Source organism: Natrix helvetica, assembly GCF_964273705.1.
Source record: "Natrix helvetica genome assembly, chromosome: 9".
NCBI lineage: Eukaryota > Metazoa > Chordata > Lepidosauria > Squamata > Natricidae > Natrix > Natrix helvetica.
The window spans coordinates 1798784-1817675 of NC_138560.1; the positions used below are offsets into that span (position 1 = coordinate 1798784).

An 18892-nucleotide genomic window follows, 5' to 3' on the forward strand; every position below is an offset into this window, starting at 1 on the left:
GCTTCTCCCTTTCCATTAAATAGGAGGAAGGGGGGTGGGGGGAGGCTAAGCGCGGGCCGCAAGGCACCCTGGGTAGCGCAGCTCTGACGATCAAGTGGCGTCACACGCTCCAACAGTCCAGGAGGCGCGGCGTGTGCAAAGGGTTCTGGGAGGCGTAGTTTCCCCACGAGGGGACGTGCGTCGCCGCGGGGAATTCTGGGGAGTCTGGAAGCGCCTCCATTTTATAACGTTCGGGGAAAATGTGAGGGAAATTGCGCCGCTGTCATTAGGAGAAGGCGGGGCCTTGTTGGAACCCCCCGTTGGGTTATTTTTCCTCAGGAAATATTTCTGACGAGGTTTAGGCTTCGCCTTTTTAAAAAATATTTTGGCATTTTGTATTTTAACCATTCGTTGAATAAGCTAAAATTTACCTCAAAAAAAAAAAAAGGAATATGTCGGACAGGGAATTCATTTAAACGTATTGGCCACCACTGTCGTGAGAAATTGCAATACAAAAGGAAAAGAAAGACATGAAAATACACATAGCTGCCTTGGGTGATTAGCAAAAGTAATAAAGGTAGGATAGCAACAAAGACAAATAGGTAAATGAAAGCAAAGTAATGCAAAAAAAAACCCTCGATATTTGAATTTTAAGAAGTTGGAAAGGGGGGGGGGAACTATATTTATTTAGGCTAAATTATATAGCCGCCTACTCACTGCAACTGTAGGCGGCTTACAGAAAATAAAAATAAATAGAAGAAATAAAAACTATAATAATAATAAAATATCCTGCCCTACCATTTGTATCCCCAACCACAAGCCCTGATTTGACTGAACTTTGCACCTGATGTTAGTTTGTCATTTTTTTATCTGGGTCCTAAAAAACGTATTCCAGCTTCAAAATAGCAGGTAAAAAACGGCCATGCTGTCATCTTGAGTGGCTCCTTCCTCATCAGAGGACAAAGTCCAGAGCAAGTGTGCCCAACTCATAGAAGGGAAAGGGCCGCATTGATGAGCCAGTTTGGCCCAGTGGTTAAGGCACCTGGCTAGAAACCAGGAGATGCTGAGTTCTAGTTCCAATTTAGCCTTGAAATCAACTAGGGGACTTTGGGCCAATCGCCAGGAGATGGTGAGTTCTAGTTCCACCTTAGGCATAAAAGCCAGCTGGGTGACTTTGTGTCAGTCCTTCTTCTCAGTCCAACCCACCTCACAGGGTTGTTGTTGGGGGGGGAGATAGGTAGAGAAAGGCATATGTATGCCTCCTTGTGTTATTTGTAAAAAGGTGGGATAGAAATAATAATAATAATAGAGAAATAATTGATATCACAATCTCTGGCATTTAGCAATAAGATGCCAGGGAGGGTGCTGGTATTCTTGGAGAGGCGTTGCAGGTGCTTGACACTATTCAGGTTGTCACTAGCAGATTTGTTTGGCACCAGTGGATTTCCATTATTGGCAGGCTGCATGTAGCCCCGGGGCTCTCTATTATGTAGGTTAAAACTGTCTACAATTGTTGCAAGATTTATTGAAAACAATCAAAAAAGGGAAACTAAAATAGACTTAAGGAAAAAATCTGCTCAAACCTCCTAGTCCTGCTTCGGTCCATTGGGTCCAGGGCCATTGAAAGTGATACCGGAAGTAAACTAAACAAGCAAAACGTACTTACAAAACTGGAAGAAAACATTTCGTATTTTGCACGGCCCTGAATGTAGATCAGGACAGTTTGGAAAGCGAATCTGGCTTGTTTTTATTTTTCCCAATAAAAATCCCCTTTTGGTCCTTTAGAGGGAGGCAGTTCTCCGTTGCTAGATACTCATTCCAGGTTTCTGCTGCAGAGTTCAGAAACAGCTTGTGGGTGCTGCCGGGCTGGGTTGTTAATAATTGGTGCAGAAGCTCATTGGATGCAACTTGGTGCCTCTAGAAGACATCGTGGTCTAATTGTTTTATTTGATGTTGGAATAATCTTAATGTTAGATAACTTTTGAGGCAATATTCTATTATTTCCTTTGAAGATGCTCAGACGAAAAAGCTGAACAATAAGCTTTATAGCTGATTCAGCAAACCATGATTAAAACAAATCTTCACCTAATGCTGTTTCAATCGGCATGGGTCAACAATATTTTTGAGCAGTCGAGGTTTGGTGATGTGTAAGGAAAAACTAGTCTTGATTCTTTGCGAAGAACCAGGTCGTAATTGTACTTTTTCCTGGGCAGCAAGGTGGTGTTTAAAGGCTATAATTCTGTTTTCATATGTCTTAGAGCAAGGGGTGTCCAACCTTGGCCACTTTAAGACTTGTGGATTTCAACTCTCCGAATTCTGGGAATTGAAGTCCACAAGTCTTAAAGTGGCCAATATTGGACAGCCCTGTCTTAGAGCATTATCAACTAATCAGTGAGGGCAGCGCCCATCCAATCTGGTTTAAATATTTTTTAATTATATGAGCCACCACCCAGAGTCCTTGCACCCTTCTCTCCTGGCCAGGGTGCAAGAATTTGGTCTCAATAAAAGTGGTTGCGGGAGCTGAATCTTGTTTACATGCAGGCTGTGGGGAACTTAGCCACAGTATGGGAAATTATCTCCACTTGGCTGGCTACCTCCAACATGCTCAACCAGAAACAAACAAAGGACTCTAGCATGCTGCATATTGGAATTACGTTATTCGTCCCAGACAATGGGAGAGAAACCAGGATTGAACAATAAGTCTCGTTGCAGGGTCCAAAGTACCATTCCCCATTTAGGAATGAGGAGGGGGCAGGGATAAACATACCCCAGCCAAAGGAACTCCTAAGCTAACTGGGGAAACCTTTGGAGTGAAATTCAATTTCCTTTGCACCCCCTATAGTCTCAAACTCCGCGGTTACTCATGCGTCTTTTAAGTCTTTTGTATCTGCTGCAAACTGACTACACTTTGTCCATGGAGATTCTCAATCATCCAGATCATGGTTGTCCCAAAGATGCTTTTCCAAAGGACTGAAGAACTGAGGAAGCTTCTTGGATGAGAATTAAAACATTTTCAAAGAAAAACACCAAGCCCAGTTGCCTTTCGGTAAAGCTCCTTTGGGATGACCACACTTGGATTGGAGTTTTGATTATTTTAAGACTGATACATGCCTTCCTTTGTTGTGTTTGTCGTGGCTGTGGCTACTTTGGGACTTCTGAAAGTCCAACAACATGACAGCAGGGGGAAGGAAGAACTCTGTTTCCCAAAAGACCAAAGAGCCACTTTCAAGAAAGTAGATAGCGAGGTTGAGATCCACCATCTTCTCAAACTTACTTTTGTCTTCCTTCTAGTTAAGCATCAGGTTTTTCAAACCAAGCCTTGAACTGTAGCATTTTTATTTTACAAGGGTGCATCAAGAGTCAACCTGGCTCTAGAAGTATCTTGGGATGTCAAGGTGGCGATACTGTGCTTTTGCTCAAGAAGAAAATAAGCTGGTCACATATCAGTCTTATGAGCCCAGGTTGTTATTTACAAACCACAATGGTGGGTTCTACATCAGGGATGTCCAAGCTTGACCATTTTAAGCTATGCTGGCTGGGGAATTCTGGGAGTTGAAGTCCACAAGTCTTAAAGTGACCAAGCTTGGCTATTCCTGCTATACAAACAAAATCCATGAAGAGCATAAACTGTTACGGCTTGCTAAAAGATGTAAAACCCAGGCAGTGTTTCCCTCTTCCCAGCTGTAAAAACAAATATTTCTGTTTGATTTCTTTTCTTTACTCTTATATTTGCATCTCCTCTTTTCTCTTGGCAGGTCAAGACACAACATCTTGTGCTCATCTTGTGAGGTAAGTAGGCTGAGAGCCTATGATTGGTCACCTGCCTTGAATGCGGAACTTGAACCCGATTCTCTCCCACCCTAGTCACATGCTGGTGATGACATGGAGTTATTTTGCATTGATTGTCCACCTCAGTACTTTAAAACCTGCTTTTGCAAATCTGGGGCTCCAACATCCCAAAACTGCAGAAGTGGAAGAAGGATGGCTTCCTTGCTGCAATAGTTAATCATAGTCATCTTATTTTTCAGTCATATTTATGTAATTGCCTGTCTCTCAAAGGGTGATTCTGGTCAGTGTACAATGAAAAAAAAACTCTATAAGTTAGTGTCATATAAAAAAAATCATTTGTAACTTAACATTATACATGTAGTTCTTGCCTTCAACCATTTGTTTAGTGATTGTTTGAACTTACAACGCCACTGAAAAAAGTGACATGATCATTGTTCACACTTACGACTGTTGTAACATCCTCGTTGTCCTGATCAAAATTCAGATGCTTGGCAACAGGCATCTATTTCTGACAGTTGCTGTGTTCTGGGGTCAGGTGATCCCCCTTTGCAACCTTCTGACAAGCGAAGTAAATTGAGAACCCAGATTCATTTAACAACTGTGTTACTAACTAAACAACTGTAGTGATGCGCTTAACAACTATGGCAAGAAAGGTTGAAAAATGGGGCAAAACTCACTTAACAAGTGTCTCGCTTAGCAACAGAAACGTTGGGCTCAATTGAGGTTGTAAGTTGAGGACTACCTGTATAAAAAGGATGTATATATGATGCCTATCCAGTCTTTCGGTGCAAAAAGCACCTGCCTCATCTTTTTTCCTAGGCCTGTGCAACTCCTGAGATAGACCCATGTAACTTTCAGCTCTAAGGATGCTTAACAGGCTGGCAAGATCACATTCCCCCCTCTCTTTCTCCAGTGGCTTGGTCTAGATCACCTCTCCCTGCTCCAGCAAACCAGGCCATTCTGCCATTTTTCAGCAGCAAACAGGAAGTCCTGGTTAATCATCGACCTGGCAGCCCCACGGTGACAGGTGTGGGCCAAGGACGCCAAGAGATAAGGAAACAGACGGTGCTGGTGGCAGTGGCGGAGCTGGAGGGGACCCACCCTGTAGATAACATGTCGCCTAGCTGTCGCTTAACCTTTTCCAGCCCATCTTCCATATGCTTTGAAAAGGCAGCAGGAGGGGTGTCGGAAGGGAACCCCAAAGGGGATGAGTCCGATACCCGTTTGACTTGGGGATCAGTTCCAGAAAGTTTAATGGGCCTTGATATCTAGGTGCTGTGTTTTGCATGCTGCATTTCGCCCAAAGCTCCAACCAGTTTTTATTTCAGAGTACGTGTCACACATCCAGGAGAATAACCCTCTTTTCCGAAATGGATATTAAAAAAATAGATGCGAACTAAATGTGAGGGAAAGGTTGAGCCAGTCCTTCTTTTGCATTTAAGGTACTCTGCCAGGTGTTTGGGGGGAAAAGAAACTGGCTCTGAAATGTGGACTGAAAGGCCGAGATGCAAATTTGCTGGGCTTTTTTCCCCAAACATGAAAGTAGGGTATCATCCCTTTGAACCTCAATTGACGCCCGTTTTGTCTCCTTCAACCACGGGGGCCAAAGTAGGTGAGGAGCAGGTAAACGTGTTGTAGCATTAGCTCCATCAAGAGTCTTCATCAAAGTGGGCCTTTCCCCCAATTCAGGGTCCTCTGGAAGTTTGAAAAGCAAGTGTTTATACCAGTGGTGTCCAACCTTGGCAACTTGTGGACTTCAACTCCCAGAATTCCCCAGTGAGCCATGGGGAAAGAGATCAAGCACAATGTCTGACCTATCCTCTCCTTGGCTAGCGTTGCCTTTGACCTACTTGTAACTGTCCTGCAGAAGGCAAAGGACGGCTTTCGTACAGAAATGATCCAATTTTGCCAACTGGTGGAATCAACAGCCAGGGGCACAAAGCCTCTAAGAAGTGGTGTTTGTCCATGTGCGCCTTAACCTGTGCAAATCCAGCCCTTGTGTTCTGTAGATCATGGCTTGGCTTTTACCAGGCCGTGTGAACCTATTCAGCAGTGACTGATGAAATCTTACCCAATTCAGTTGCATCCGAGTCTTGGCGATTCTCTCTCCCTATCTTCCGGTCTTGCACTACTTTTTTGAGTTGTTCTATGCTCTGGTCAGTGCCAGCTTTGATAGAGTCCAGCCAGAATGTTTTTTGACAGCCTGGTTTCTTTTTACCACTAACTCTTCTAAATTTCAATCATTGTTTTTCCAGTGAATTTCCCCGCATGACATGGTCAAAGTAAGTGAGAGGCAGTTTTGTGATTTGCCTTCTAGTGACGTTTCTGGTGTGACACACTCTGATACTTGCTTGTTAGTCACTTCAACCATAGTCAACGATAGAAGTAACCATAGTCAAGTCAAGCCAAGATGGATTTTTGCAATGGGGCAGTCCTGCAATTTCTCCTGTCCCCACTCACCCAGCCCAGATCCCCCCTGCGTATCCTATGCTGGCCAAAAGTATTACGGGGGTTTGATTCAGAGCATTTTATCATGGTAAAGGAATGATTAAAACCAAGAAACTATCTGCTCCTTAACTGGGATGCTAGGAGTGAATTTCCCAGTCCTGGTAATGCGAAATACAAAACCTGGTATTTTTCTTTTCTTTTTTATTGGGATTATTCAAATATCAGTTTTAAGGTTAGGATTCTTTGGACTGTCTGATTAGATTCCTGGGAACCAGCTGTGACTTTTTCCAATAATTCAATTATTTATATATGCTTTGTTTATTTATTAGCACTTTTAAGTTGCCCTATCACCAGCTGGAGCATAAGAATATACAAACGTCCTCTAAGATAAATACAGTCACGTAGCCCTTCAGCAGAGTAAAAATTATTCCCTCGGTTCTAAAATGTTAGTCATAAGGAGCTCTGAGCGTCTGGAGATTGTGGTCAAAAGTCAAGATGATGTTCCACATGTAAGAAAGAGACGTTTGGGGGCATCATCATGCCTTTTTTGACCCCTGGAGGGGCTGGCAAACCTTTGGAGGGGGAAAGGTATTCCAAAACATCAGGCTTCCATAGAAAAATCCTGCTTTTTAGAACATTTTACAGTAGTTTTTCTCAACCTTGGCACCTTGAAGATGTGTGGACTTCAACTCCCAGAATTCTATAGCCGACATGTGCCAAGTTTGAATACAAATTTGAAATACTACATTAAAACATTAGGATCCAATTTCTAATGGAAAAATGGCTACCAATTATAGCCACTTTAAAAAAAAAAGATCTCTGACCTCTTCTGGGAATTGTTTTTTTTTTTCAAACCAATCCCCCCCACTTTTTTTTTCAAGGGAACAAAGCTTTGTGATTAAAAAACTAAAATCCAGAACCATAAAAGAGATGAGAAAAAAAGAGATTCCTGATCCTACAACTCAGAAAAGAGCCTGGTAAAAGCTGTTTCCCTTTTTAGCTACTGAAATGGACCCCGTTTTGCCACTTCCCCGACTCTCTGCAACCTGGAAAAAATATGAAAAAGCTCCAGTTTGGTACTTTGGGGGAGAAAGAAATGCCTATAAGGCAGGTTCTCAAACTAAGGATAAATTTTGGGACAGTGAGAACATATAGTGGAAGGGCTTGCCTCTAAGAAGTGGTGGGTTCTCCATCACTGGAGTTTTTGCAGAAAAGATTGGACAGGCATTTGTCTGAAATGGAGTAAGGCCTCCTGCCTGGGCAGGGGGTTGGACTAGATGACTTCCAAGGTCCTGTCTAGCTCTCTTATTCAGCTGTTTGAGGCTTTAGCTTTGCACAGCTTGCAGGAACTCCTAGCCAGAAGAGAGAGACCCCTTCCCTGGAAAGCTCCTGGTTCACACCTGTCCCTTTAAGAGCTCTGTGCAGCCCTCCCTGTATAGACCTGGAGGCGGGAGAGTGAAACAGCCCTCAGGTAATCCCTCCTGGCAAACACGGCTTGTGTGCTCAAGATAGAGGGCCGCCCAATCGCCTCTTCCCCCTCCTGAGTGAAACAGCCAGGCCTCTCCCCTCAACCCCACAGCCACCCAAGGGCAAAAGTAATCCATCAAGTGGGGACGGGTTTGCTGGCAGCCCATTAACCATTAACCTCGGGGTAGGTTTTGCGGCCTCCCTGGCCAGTGCCAAGAGGGCGTTCCTGGGTGCCCCAGACTTGGGTAGCACCCGTTGGTTGATGCCAATCTTTTCATTTAGCCCTTAAGAAAGCAGCTTGGCACCCATTCAGTTCCAGCTCTCGTCATGCTGCCTGGTTTGGCTAAGTCTTAGCTCCGGGTTCAAATTCTGCTCAGCTGCTCAGGACCCTCATTGGAGGTTGACCTAGGTAGGACATTGATGGGGGATTTCTCAGTTGATGGAACTGAACAATCACCCCAGGAGCAGGCACTGGTGAACCCCTTGTGGCCCCAGGACTTCATGGAAGTGTCCAGGAGGGCACAGATATTATCTGAGCATGGTTGTTTTCTCGCAGACGTTTCATTACCCAACTAGATAACATCATCAGTGTACTATCTATTTGGGTAATGAAACATCTGCAAGAAAAGTACCTATCTCAGAGAGCACCAAAGACCCCACAGTCCTCCCCCTCTCCCTTCTAGCACTGATGATACTACCTAGTCAGGTAATGATCCCTCTGTATGAAAACCCCAAGCTCAGAAAGCACCAAGGGCTCCTCATTTCAACCCTGAGCTACAAATATTGTCCTCTGTCAGTACAGATATTACCTTTTAAATGATTTTAATCTGCTCCCTAACAGTGTGTTGGGCTAGGATTCCAATCCCAGGAGGATGGGAACTGTAGTCCAACCTGTTTCTAGAAGAGTTCACTAGAAGGACCTCGAGGCCGTTCGGCTGCCGGCTCTCCCCATTCAGGTATAGAAGAGCAGAGGTGGAAAAAAGGACTAGGCGCTCCGACTCTTATTTTCCCTCCGTGGCTTATGAGAATCCACCTTCCTTCTCCCACATCATCTGTAGCCTCTTTCTCCTCCCCCCCTTCCCCCCTCCAAGCCCATCTCTGTTTCCACCCGGCACACACACGCACGCACATCTGATTTGTCCTCCGGTCCTGCACCTCTGGAGGAAGCTGGCAGCATGGACAGGCGCATCATTATGCTGGCTGGAAGGAAGCTGAGGTCTTCGCATCCAGCCCACCTAGCCTGATACAAAGGCCCAAGTGTTCGGTGTCGTCACCCCCCCAACCCCAACCCCCCCTCCCCTGCTCGCCTGTCCTCCAAGGCTCAACAGGCTGGCTGTGTTGATTTAAGAATGTATGGATCTATATAAAGCCATTCCCAGCAACCAGGGCCAGGAGACGGATGTTTTCAGGGAACTCTAGTGAGGATGTGAAGAAGGGAGGAGAGGCAACAGCTCAACAGCACGAATGTCGGAGAGGAAAACCAGCTGCTTGTTCCAAAAGTGCTTTTTCCAAAGGGCAACAGGACTTTCTTTGGGGTTTCACTTCTCATCTGAAAGCTTCTTCAGAACTTCCCTCTTTTATTTTTGTTGTCGGAGAGACAGAGACCATTTCTGAAGCTGAAGCCTGGGACACTGACCTGGGTGGGTGGAGGAAGCAGACCAACCACCCTCTTATAATTAGAGGACGGAGAAGGTTGGTTGCTTCCTCTCGCCCACCAGTTCCTAATGGACACCTTGCTGTCTCTAAAACTGGCTAAAATTTTAATTCCTATATGCCTTTTTTGCAGTTTAATGTTTGATTGTACGCCACCCAAAGCCTCTCTTTGAGGGAAATGAGCGGTTCAGAAGTATGAAAAATAAATGTATTCCTTGATTTAATAATAATAATAATAATAATAATTTTATTTGATTAGCCGCAACCCTCTCCCGAAGGACTCGGGGCGGCGTACAATCAAAACAGATAAAATACAGATAAAGACAAACATATATACATAAAGAACAAAGACATATACATGTGCATATACATTTAATTGATATCCAGCCTTGATTATTTGTATAAATCACTTAAGGTGGTGAACATATCTAATACTCCTTCTTCCTCCTATTTCTCCCACAACAACAGCCCAGTGAGGTGGTTGGGTTGTGAGGGAGGGACTGGCCAAAAGGCACCCAGTTGGCTCTTGTGTCTAAGACAGAACTAGAACTCCCAGTCATCTGGTGATTAGCCCAAGGTCACCCGGTGGGCTTTCATGGCTAAGGCTGGACTTGAACTCCCGGTCTCCTGGTTTTTAACCTGGTGCCTTAACCACTAGATCAAACTGGCTGTCAAAATAAATAAATAAATAATAAATAAATAAATAAATAAATAAATAAATAAATAAATAAATAAATAAATAAATAAATAAATAAATAAATAAATAAATAATATAAATAACTAAATAAATAACTAAATACATAAATAAATAATAAATAAATAAATAAATAATAATAAATAAATAAATAAATAAATAAATAAATAAATAAATAAATAAATAAATAAATACTAAAACGAAACGAGTGCTTCTGCCTCCCCTGAGCTGCCCCCTATCTCTGGATTCCCTGCTCCAAAAAGACCCCAACAGGCACAGGTATTGAGGGCATTAAAGGTATCAGCCCAGGGTGCAGCCTGTTTTGAGCAAAGCTGCCTTTTGCAATCAATTGACGGTGCTCTTGTCAATGCTTGATGGTGGTTAACCGCTGCTCCAGATGTTTTATAGTTGCACCCAAGGTGCCTATTACTATGGGAACTACTTTTGCTTTCTTTTGCCACGATTGTTCTTTTTCTATATGCAGGTCTTTGTAGTTCATTATCTTATCTAGTTCTTTCTCTTCTGTTCTCTTGTGTCCAGATCATACTATGTCCACTATCATCATTGTTATTATTGGCATTGTGTGTGTGTATATATGTGTGAGACAGAAATTACACTCTTTGTGACACCTCTGTTTTTTAACAATTTAAGGGTAAGGATGATGTGGAGCTTATCTTCACTAATATGATGCAACAGCTCTTCCAGTAGTTAACTAAATAAATAAATAAAGTAAATTGCTATTTTATTGAAATATACACAGAAACACACACACACACACACACACACACACACACATCATACATACACTGTGTTGATTTATTATAAGTCAGCAAGGAAGATTGGGGTTTTTTCCCCTTATCACTGATCAACTCTACTGCCTTTTCCACAGATACAGAAAATCAAATGCTTCCCTCTGATTGGATTATTTTTGAAAGATATGCGCTTTTCTTCATTTACCTAGCTGAATACCTCTCCCCTCTCTTTTGTTTTTAACATTGCCTGGAGCTTTAGTCCTTTCCCCCTCTTATTTCCTCTTTGGGTGTGAATTGTTGCTTTAATCACATGATTAAATCATTCCCATTTTTACCTGGGGAATTTGTTGCCAATACCCAACCCCATGAGATGGGATGGGGTGGGATGGGAGGGGAAGGGAGGGAGGGAGGGAGGGAGAAAGGACAAGGAAAGAAGGAGGGGGGGAAGGAAGGAAGAAGGGAAGGACAAGGAAGGGAAAGAAAGAGGGAAGGACAAGGGACGAAGAAGAGAGGGAAGAAGGAAGGAAGGAAGGATTGATTGATTGATTTTCACAGGTGCTTAACTGAGGTTTCTTTGGGTTCTTGTTTTACCTGTGGGGGCCCATCGGTCTTCCTGATTTACTGAATCAGCCCTTTCAGATTTACATCCTCCATGGAGCGCACTTAATTGAACCGTTCCGTGTTGATGAAGGACAGGGCAGCCGGGCAAGGTCTGGGCCGGCAGAAGGGAAAGCAGTGAACCGGAGCCACCGTCCCATCCGTCCTGAAAGTAACGGAGACAGCCGGGGCCGGTCTCTGGCGAGTGCGCCAACAGCCACCGCCCCTGCAGACGAGCATGAAAGGGGCCTTTGTAGTCTCAGGCCGGGCATGCCAGGAGCCAGGGAAAGGGCCGGGCGCTGTGCCCTCCTGCCAGTTATTTATAAGGGCCAGCAGGTATTCCATATCCACCCCCAGCCCATTGCTGGGTCCATGGCAAACTCACCTGATCCTGCGTGGCTGCTGCCAGCCTTCTCTCCCGCCCCGTCCTTCAGGACTGAGGAGCCAAAAGTTGGCTGACATCATCCGGTGGCTTCTTCTGGGCTCAGGGAGTCCCCAGTAAGGCCAGGCCAGCCATGCATATATGTAAAGAAGGTCTCTTCTCTAAAGGCCTGATTTGGGAGCTTCCCATTCCACATGTTCAACTAGAGTACCACCCTGCATCTCTTGAACCCCAGAGGAGGGATCACTTATCCATCCAAAGCTGCTATCAAGCTTTTCCTGCCTGCCTGTCTTGGTTTGGAAAGGAAATGCTGGGGAGGCACCAGGCTGGAAAGTGGGAGACGGGGAGTTCTAGTCCTGCCTTAGCCATGAAAGCCAGCTGGGTAACTTTGGGCCAATCCCTCCCTTTAAGCCCAAGTCACCTCACAGGGCTGTTGTGGTGGGAAAAAAATCAGAGGAGGAAGGTGTGTTGGATACATTGGCCACCTTGACTTCCTTGTAAAATAATAAAGGTGGGATACCAATAAACAAATAAATTAAAATAAAAAGAGAGAATTAGCAACAGCATATGAGGGGCTCTGCACCCACCAAGCCCCCTCTGCCCCGTCATATGTATCTTCATTTCATACTCCCATCATTCAAGGAGTTGCTGTTTTTTTAAAAAAAAAATTGCAGTAGTTTTGCTGTGGGCTGGAGAGAAAAGCAGTAGTTATACTTGGTTGATTCTGCTTCACCCTGATTGTTAAACAGGTGGCTGGGCTCATGCAGTACCTAAATTCATAAAATGTGGTTTCCAATGTTTTCGTGTCAAAGAAGTAGGCTTTGTGTTGTTAGTCAGCCTAGTCTTCCTGGTTGACTAACAACCCAATTAAGTTCTGAATTTAGTCTGTTTAGTACCTCAGATGTGGGGCTCTAAAATTCCCTTTTTCTTTGCCTTCTTTCTTGTGCAATCTGCTGCTTTTCCAAGATTCAAACTTCAGCTCCTAAATTTCACTAGTGTGTCTTGTGGCTATCACCATGGCCAGAAGGTGTCAAGCTGTAAGGGACTCCCCAATTTGGGAGGAAAGAGAATTCTTCAAATAGTTATTTGGCAAAAAGAGGATTTTTTAAAAAAAAAAAAGCGAGTAGCAATGGAAGATAATAATTTGTAGCTCAGGGTTGAACTGTGGGGATCTTGGTGGTATATGAGCTTGGTTAGTTTGCCTGCAGACAGGCTAGTTAATATCATCACTGCTAGAGGGGAATGGGTTTGTGGAGAGGAGGAGGACAACGACGACGACGACTTTGGGGTCTTGAGCTTGGTGATTTCCTTGCAGATGTTTCATGACCCAACTAGATAAAATAATCAGTGCTGCAAGGAAGGGTATTTTGTGGGGAGCAGAGGGAGGAGAACTGTGAAATCCTTGGTGCTCTCTGAGCTTGGTGATTTCCTTGCAGATGTTTCATGATTCAACTAGATGACATTATCAGGGCTAAAAGGGAGTAGGGTTTGCTCTTACTTTAAGGGACTATTTTACAGATGTAGTCATTTTGAGAATGAACAACCCAAGCATATAGAGAATTTAGTTCAGTTCCTCCTGCCCTTTCTTATTTTACATTATTTTTTTGTCTGTTTCAAGCCTACCAAAGGTCCACTTCTTGCCCTCTTCAGGGCAAGATGGAGGAGATGGTCTTGGCTACCTCTGCTGTCTGAGCAAACCAACTCTTCCTTAGAACCCCAGCACGCCTTCTTCTCACCCAGCCAGAGGAGCGCATCCAGCTGGCCAAGGTGATTCTCTGGCTTGTTTGCCCTCGTAATGCACGAATGGGAAGGACTCACCATGGCAAAGCAAACAGAAGAAATTGTATGGAGTGAAGAGCTGGGCAGGAACGGCATCAGATGCCACCTCCACCTGCCAGCCTCAACAAAAGCCTGATGGGTGTGGATCAGGATGTGGGGCATCCTGGTGGAAAGTGGGTGGATGCGTGGGATCCTAACCCAGGGGGAAGCTGGTCTGGCAGGTAAACTCACCTGCAAATACGTCCCAGGTGAGGATGCTAGGGCAGCCAATTCTCACGCTGGAAGGCTAACTTTTGCTGGCTTGTTGATTGATGCAGAACAGGGTTTCCCAGCCTTGACCACTTTAAGATGACTGACTGGGGAATTCTGGGAGTTGGAGTCCACCCATCCTAAAGTGGCCAAGGTTGGAAACCCTAATTTAGAAGCTGGTATGCCATCAAGTAGTGCTCAGCCATTGAGGACACAACATTGCAAACCAGTCAATGGAGATAAGGACTCCCCACCACCTGCTCGAATCTCTGCCTCCAAGGTTCCTCCTAAACTAGGAGACCACTTTGGTTTAGTGGGTTAAGGCACCAAGCTAGAAAATGGGACACTCTGAGTTCAAGTCCCACCTTAGGCATGAAAGCTGGCTGGATGACTTTGGGCCATGCTCTCTCAGCCCAACCCACCTCACAGGGTTGTTGTTGTTGTGGGAAAAATAAAAGGAGGAAGGTGTGCTGGGTATGTTCGCCACCTTGAGTTATTTATAAAGATAGTAATGGTGGGATACAAATAAATAAATAAAATAAATAAACTGCCTGCCCACAAGTGCTGCCTACCTTGCTTCGGCTCCTGTACTTTTCCACCCATGCTGAGTTCTGCCTGTCCTTATTTTTGTTTCCCATTTTTTTTCTTTCCTTCCTTCCTTCCTCCCTTCCCTCCCACCCTCCCTCCCTCCCTCCCACCCTCTCTTTCTTTCCCCCTCCTCACATTGCCTGTTTTTCCCTGGACTCTGGGTGCCAAGCCTGGAGCTGATTTCAGGATCTTATTTACAGTTTCCATCTGACCATTGTGGTCAACCTGAGCCAGCACACACCTCGGCATAATCAGCGCTTTGCTCACAAGGGTCCATGGGAAGAAGGAAGGGGAAAAAACACAAGTTGGACTGAAGTGTTTTTCATTTGGAAGGAGAACGGAGGGTGATGCCAGGTCGTGGGCTCTGGCAGATAAATTTAGCACTTAAGAATCCAGGTGGCTGTTCTTTCTTCTTTTCTGTCTAGCCTGAACCCCCTTGAAAAAGGATATTGAAGAAACATTCACCTGGGCCCCTAACATGCTAGAGTCCTTTCTCTCGTCTGGATGGAAGTGTTTTCAAACCAGAATGAAATTTTTACTAGTTTAAGGGATGCTTGCAGAGCTTTTGGGTGCATGTATTACAATGAGACAGGCAGAGCAAAAAGAAAAGAAAACCACCTCCTTTAAAAAAAAATTCTTTATTTATTTTTAAAATATGAAACACTTCACAAATTTGTGTGTCATCCTTGCGCAGGGGCCATACTAATCTTCTCTGTATCGTTCCAATTTTAGTGTATGTGCTCCCAAAGCAAGCACTTCAGCAGCACATATACTAAAATTGGAACGATACAGAGAAGAAAACTTCCTTCTTAATAGCCTTGCTCCAGGGAGCAATCTAGGAGGACCAGTTACTATTATTTGGCTTTTTGCTACAAGTGGAATTGTCCATACTTTCAGAGATTTCTATTTCTAATCTCACTTAATGTATGGCTGCTTAATATGCTGAGGCTTGAGGGGTCCTTGGTGCTCTCTGGGCTTGGTTTATTTCTTGCAGATGTTTCATTATCAAACTAGCTGCACTGATGATGAGTTATCTAGTTTGGTATGAAACATCTACAAGGAAACTCCCAGGCTTAGCACCAAAGACCCCACAGTCCTCCTCATCCCCCTTTTCTTCTCTGCAAGCCCCACTCCTTTCTAGCACTGATGATGCTACCTAGTTGGGTCTTGAAATGATTGCAAGAAAACAAGTAAGCTCAGAGAGCAACTACCCCACATTGTCCTCCTTCTCATCCTCCCCCTCCCCTTCTTCCCTTTTACTCCACAATCCACTCCCTTCCAGCACTGATGATGTTATTTAGTTGGGTCATGAAATGTCTGCAAGAAAATCACCCGGCCCAGAGAGCAACAAGGACCCCTCATTTCAACCCCGAACTACAAAGATTCTCCTCTATCAGCATACTGAGTTTTACTAACTTTTTACCACTCTTGTCTAATGTGATGTTTAAGGGATCGTAGTCCAGGTGCTTCAAAGCTGCCTGGACCACTCATCCTCTGGATTGGTCACATTTCCATACTCAATTGCTTCCACAGGTAGCAAAGATGCCTTTGTCCAATCCTGGGGTCCCTTTTGTTCTAAAGGCTGCTTTATAAGACTGCACTTTCTCCTGACTGGGTTTTGAAGAAGTGTCTTCATTATCGCCTCCTTCTTCCCCCTTTGCAATTTCTTGGTGTCGGGAAAGAAAAGCGTTTAGCTTAACTTCAGCTTTTTCATGGGAAACAAAAGCAAGTTTGTCTTCCGTGCATACTTCAGGGTCATCAACCTGCTGTGGTTTTGTTTTGTTCCGAAATGCAAACGCTCGCGCATCCATTTGTATGAGTCAGGCAGGTGGGAAACGGTTCCAGATGAGCAAGGGCCATTTAGTCTGGGATATTCTGGTGGGCCTGGACCATTTTTGAACCAGTTCCTGGCTTCCTTTTGGCTAAGGTGGAGCTGGCCCGTTGGCCTCTTACCAAGTGAGCTCAGAGAATGGGCATCCCTGACTGCTTTTTACAACGAAGAACGGTAAATCCCAAACCAGGAAACAATATCCTGTTCATTTGAGGCCTCTGCAGCCACACCTTGCCTTTATCACCGTGCAAGAGAAGCCACCAGGAAGCTGAGACGCCTGTATGCGCCTTCTTCCTCCTGGTTTATTCTGGACCCAGGCAGAGAGAGGTTGCCATTCCCAGAGCCATACTAGGCTCATTGGGTGCTCAATGTGATGCTGAACAGTTGCCTAGGGGAACCGGGCCAGAACAGAATACAGTAGTCCAGCCTCGAAATAAAGCTTGCTATCCTCAGCAAGATCAGCCCATATATTTATTTTTATTTATTTATCCTGCTGTTGTTACTACATAAGTAACTCAAGGCAGGGAACATATTTCTGAATATGCCTTTCTCCTCCTAGTTCCTCCATAACGACAACACTGTCAAGTGAATTGGGCTGAGAAGAGTGACTGGCCCAGTCACCCAGTTGGCTTTCCTGCCTAGGGTGGGACTAGAACTCCCAGTTTCCTGGTGATTGGCTAAAGTCACCCTGTCTGGCTTTCATACCTAAGACAGAACTAGAACTCATAGAACTCCCAGTCTCCTGGTGATTGGCTCAAAGTCACCCAGCTTGCTTTCATATCTAAGGTGGGACTAGAACTGTCTCCTAGTGGTTGGCTCCCCCAGCCAAATTTTATGCCTAAAGAGGGACTAGAACTCATAGGCTCCTAGTGATTGGCCCAAAGTCACCCAGCTGGCTTTCATGCTTAATATGGGGCACTGAGCCTGCGCTCCGCTGAAGTTGGTACTTGGCGATTCGATTCCCGTGAGCGAATAAACTGCATAGGGACAGGAAAGGAGCCTCTCCCCATTGCCTCCTGGCATTCAGGCATCCCCTGAGTAAGAGAACACCCCCCAAAAATTCCTTTCACAGAGGCAGCCAGCCACTTTGGGGATCCCTGGCTGACACATGCCATATGCTTTTTTAAAAAGGGACTAGAATTCACCATCTCCTGGTTTCTACAGCCAAGACGGCAAGTGGACCTCTGCTGAAGAACTGAGGGAGGCCCTTCAGCTCAGGGGCCTCGGTCTTTTCATTTTCCCTTCCCTGGCAAAGGTGGCCCAGAGAAGCTGCCGAGGCCTGACCTTCTCTCCAGGCAGTCTGCGGTCTTTTCATGAAGAAGGTGTTGCTGGAATGATGTTTTGCCCATCCAGCCCTCCGAATAAAGAGCTCTTTCTGGACAGGGCCTCAGCCTGACCCACCTTGGCCTGGAAACTCTTAAAAAACAGCCCTGCAAAGGAAAGGAGAGAGACGGTCCAACAGAAAGGACGGGCGAGGCACCAGGAAGAGGAGGAGGAGGAGGAAGAAATGGAGAGGGTCACCTCTCTTCTCACTTGGGAAAGTTATCGTTTGGGGCAGGCTGGAGGTCATGGAGAGATTGGTAGGCCCTGCAGGGATGGTTTGCGCCATCCTCCTCTACACGTCAGGGTGACCTTTGCAATCAAAGCTTTGCCTCTATTTTAGGCATGGAGACCTCTGGGTTCTTTGAAGTGTGGCATGGGGCTTGCATTCACCTGGGCAGGTGTACCTATCCCCACCCCATTCAAATCAACTGAGAGCTGCAGGCCTGGCCCCACCCCACTTCCCATTTACAGGTGAGGGTCTCAATGGGTCTACCTAACAGGGCTGGTGGGAGATCCCAGAAGCATTTTGGACCCAGAAATTGTGGGGCCATCAGAGGAAGAGAGCTGTCTGGGGATGAGAGGTTATGTAGTCCAGCCTGCCCTTCCCAAGGGGGGGGGGCGTGCGAAACCTCTCCCCGTATGTCTTGACCTGGCTGATTTCTGCCTAGCGAGCCCGGAAGCCAGGGGGGCGGTGGAGGCTCGGGCGTCCTCTGGTCTTTCCCCGTCCGACCGGGCGGAGGGCGTCGGCCACCGCCCACCCCCCGGACACAGAGGCCCCTTTTTCCCTCCCGGCCGGGGTGTTGTTTTTTCCAGGAATGTGCGAAATCGCACTGCGTCCGGCCAGTCGGCGGATCCGCGCACACTGCCTCCATTCAAGCCGGCGCCCGAGACGGCAGAAACCGCACCGCGGGCTGGCTGGCTGGCACCCCGCGGGCAGCGGCCGATCCGCCCCTGCCAGAGGAGGCTTCGCGGCCGACGGGACCGGGGCGGAGGAGCGCGCTCCTTCCCCGGACTGCCCTCCGAACGGCGCGCCAGGCTGCAGCTCTCATCGCCGGCCCTAAAACATCCTCAGGCCGGCTGCCGGGTCAGACCTGGAGGAAGGGTGTGGCTCTCCCTTCTTCCTTCGGGAGGGCGCCAGATTGGGGAAGGCGGGTGTGGTAGGGCAAGCAGAAGGGAAGACCCAGAAGTCGGGTGGGCCTCGAAGCCCCTTTTCCGTCTGACCCATCGGGTTAAATTGTATGGGGACCTTCGTGAGCTGCGTGGAAACTTCCTTCGGATAGAATGTGCCTGGCAGAAAAGTGGCGGATAGAAGGGACTGTTTGTAGCTCAGAGTTAAATGAGGGGTCCTTGGTGCTCTCTGA

The 18892-nt window shown here is 46.0% G+C and overlaps 1 long non-coding RNA gene across 2 annotated transcripts in view; it reads left to right on the plus strand.

The window, feature by feature from the left end:
• The first annotated feature begins 234 nt into the window (after positions 1-234).
• Positions 235-18892, plus strand: part of LOC309396422 — a 48623-nt gene continuing 29965 nt past the window's right edge. Inside the window, exons 1-2 of one of the 2 annotated variants that reach the window (XR_014176110.1) lie at positions 235-1108; positions 3735-3768. This is a non-coding gene — a long non-coding RNA (uncharacterized lncRNA). The remainder of the gene's footprint in view (positions 1109-3734; positions 3769-18892) is intronic. The other variant, XR_014176111.1, reaches the window with a different exon arrangement.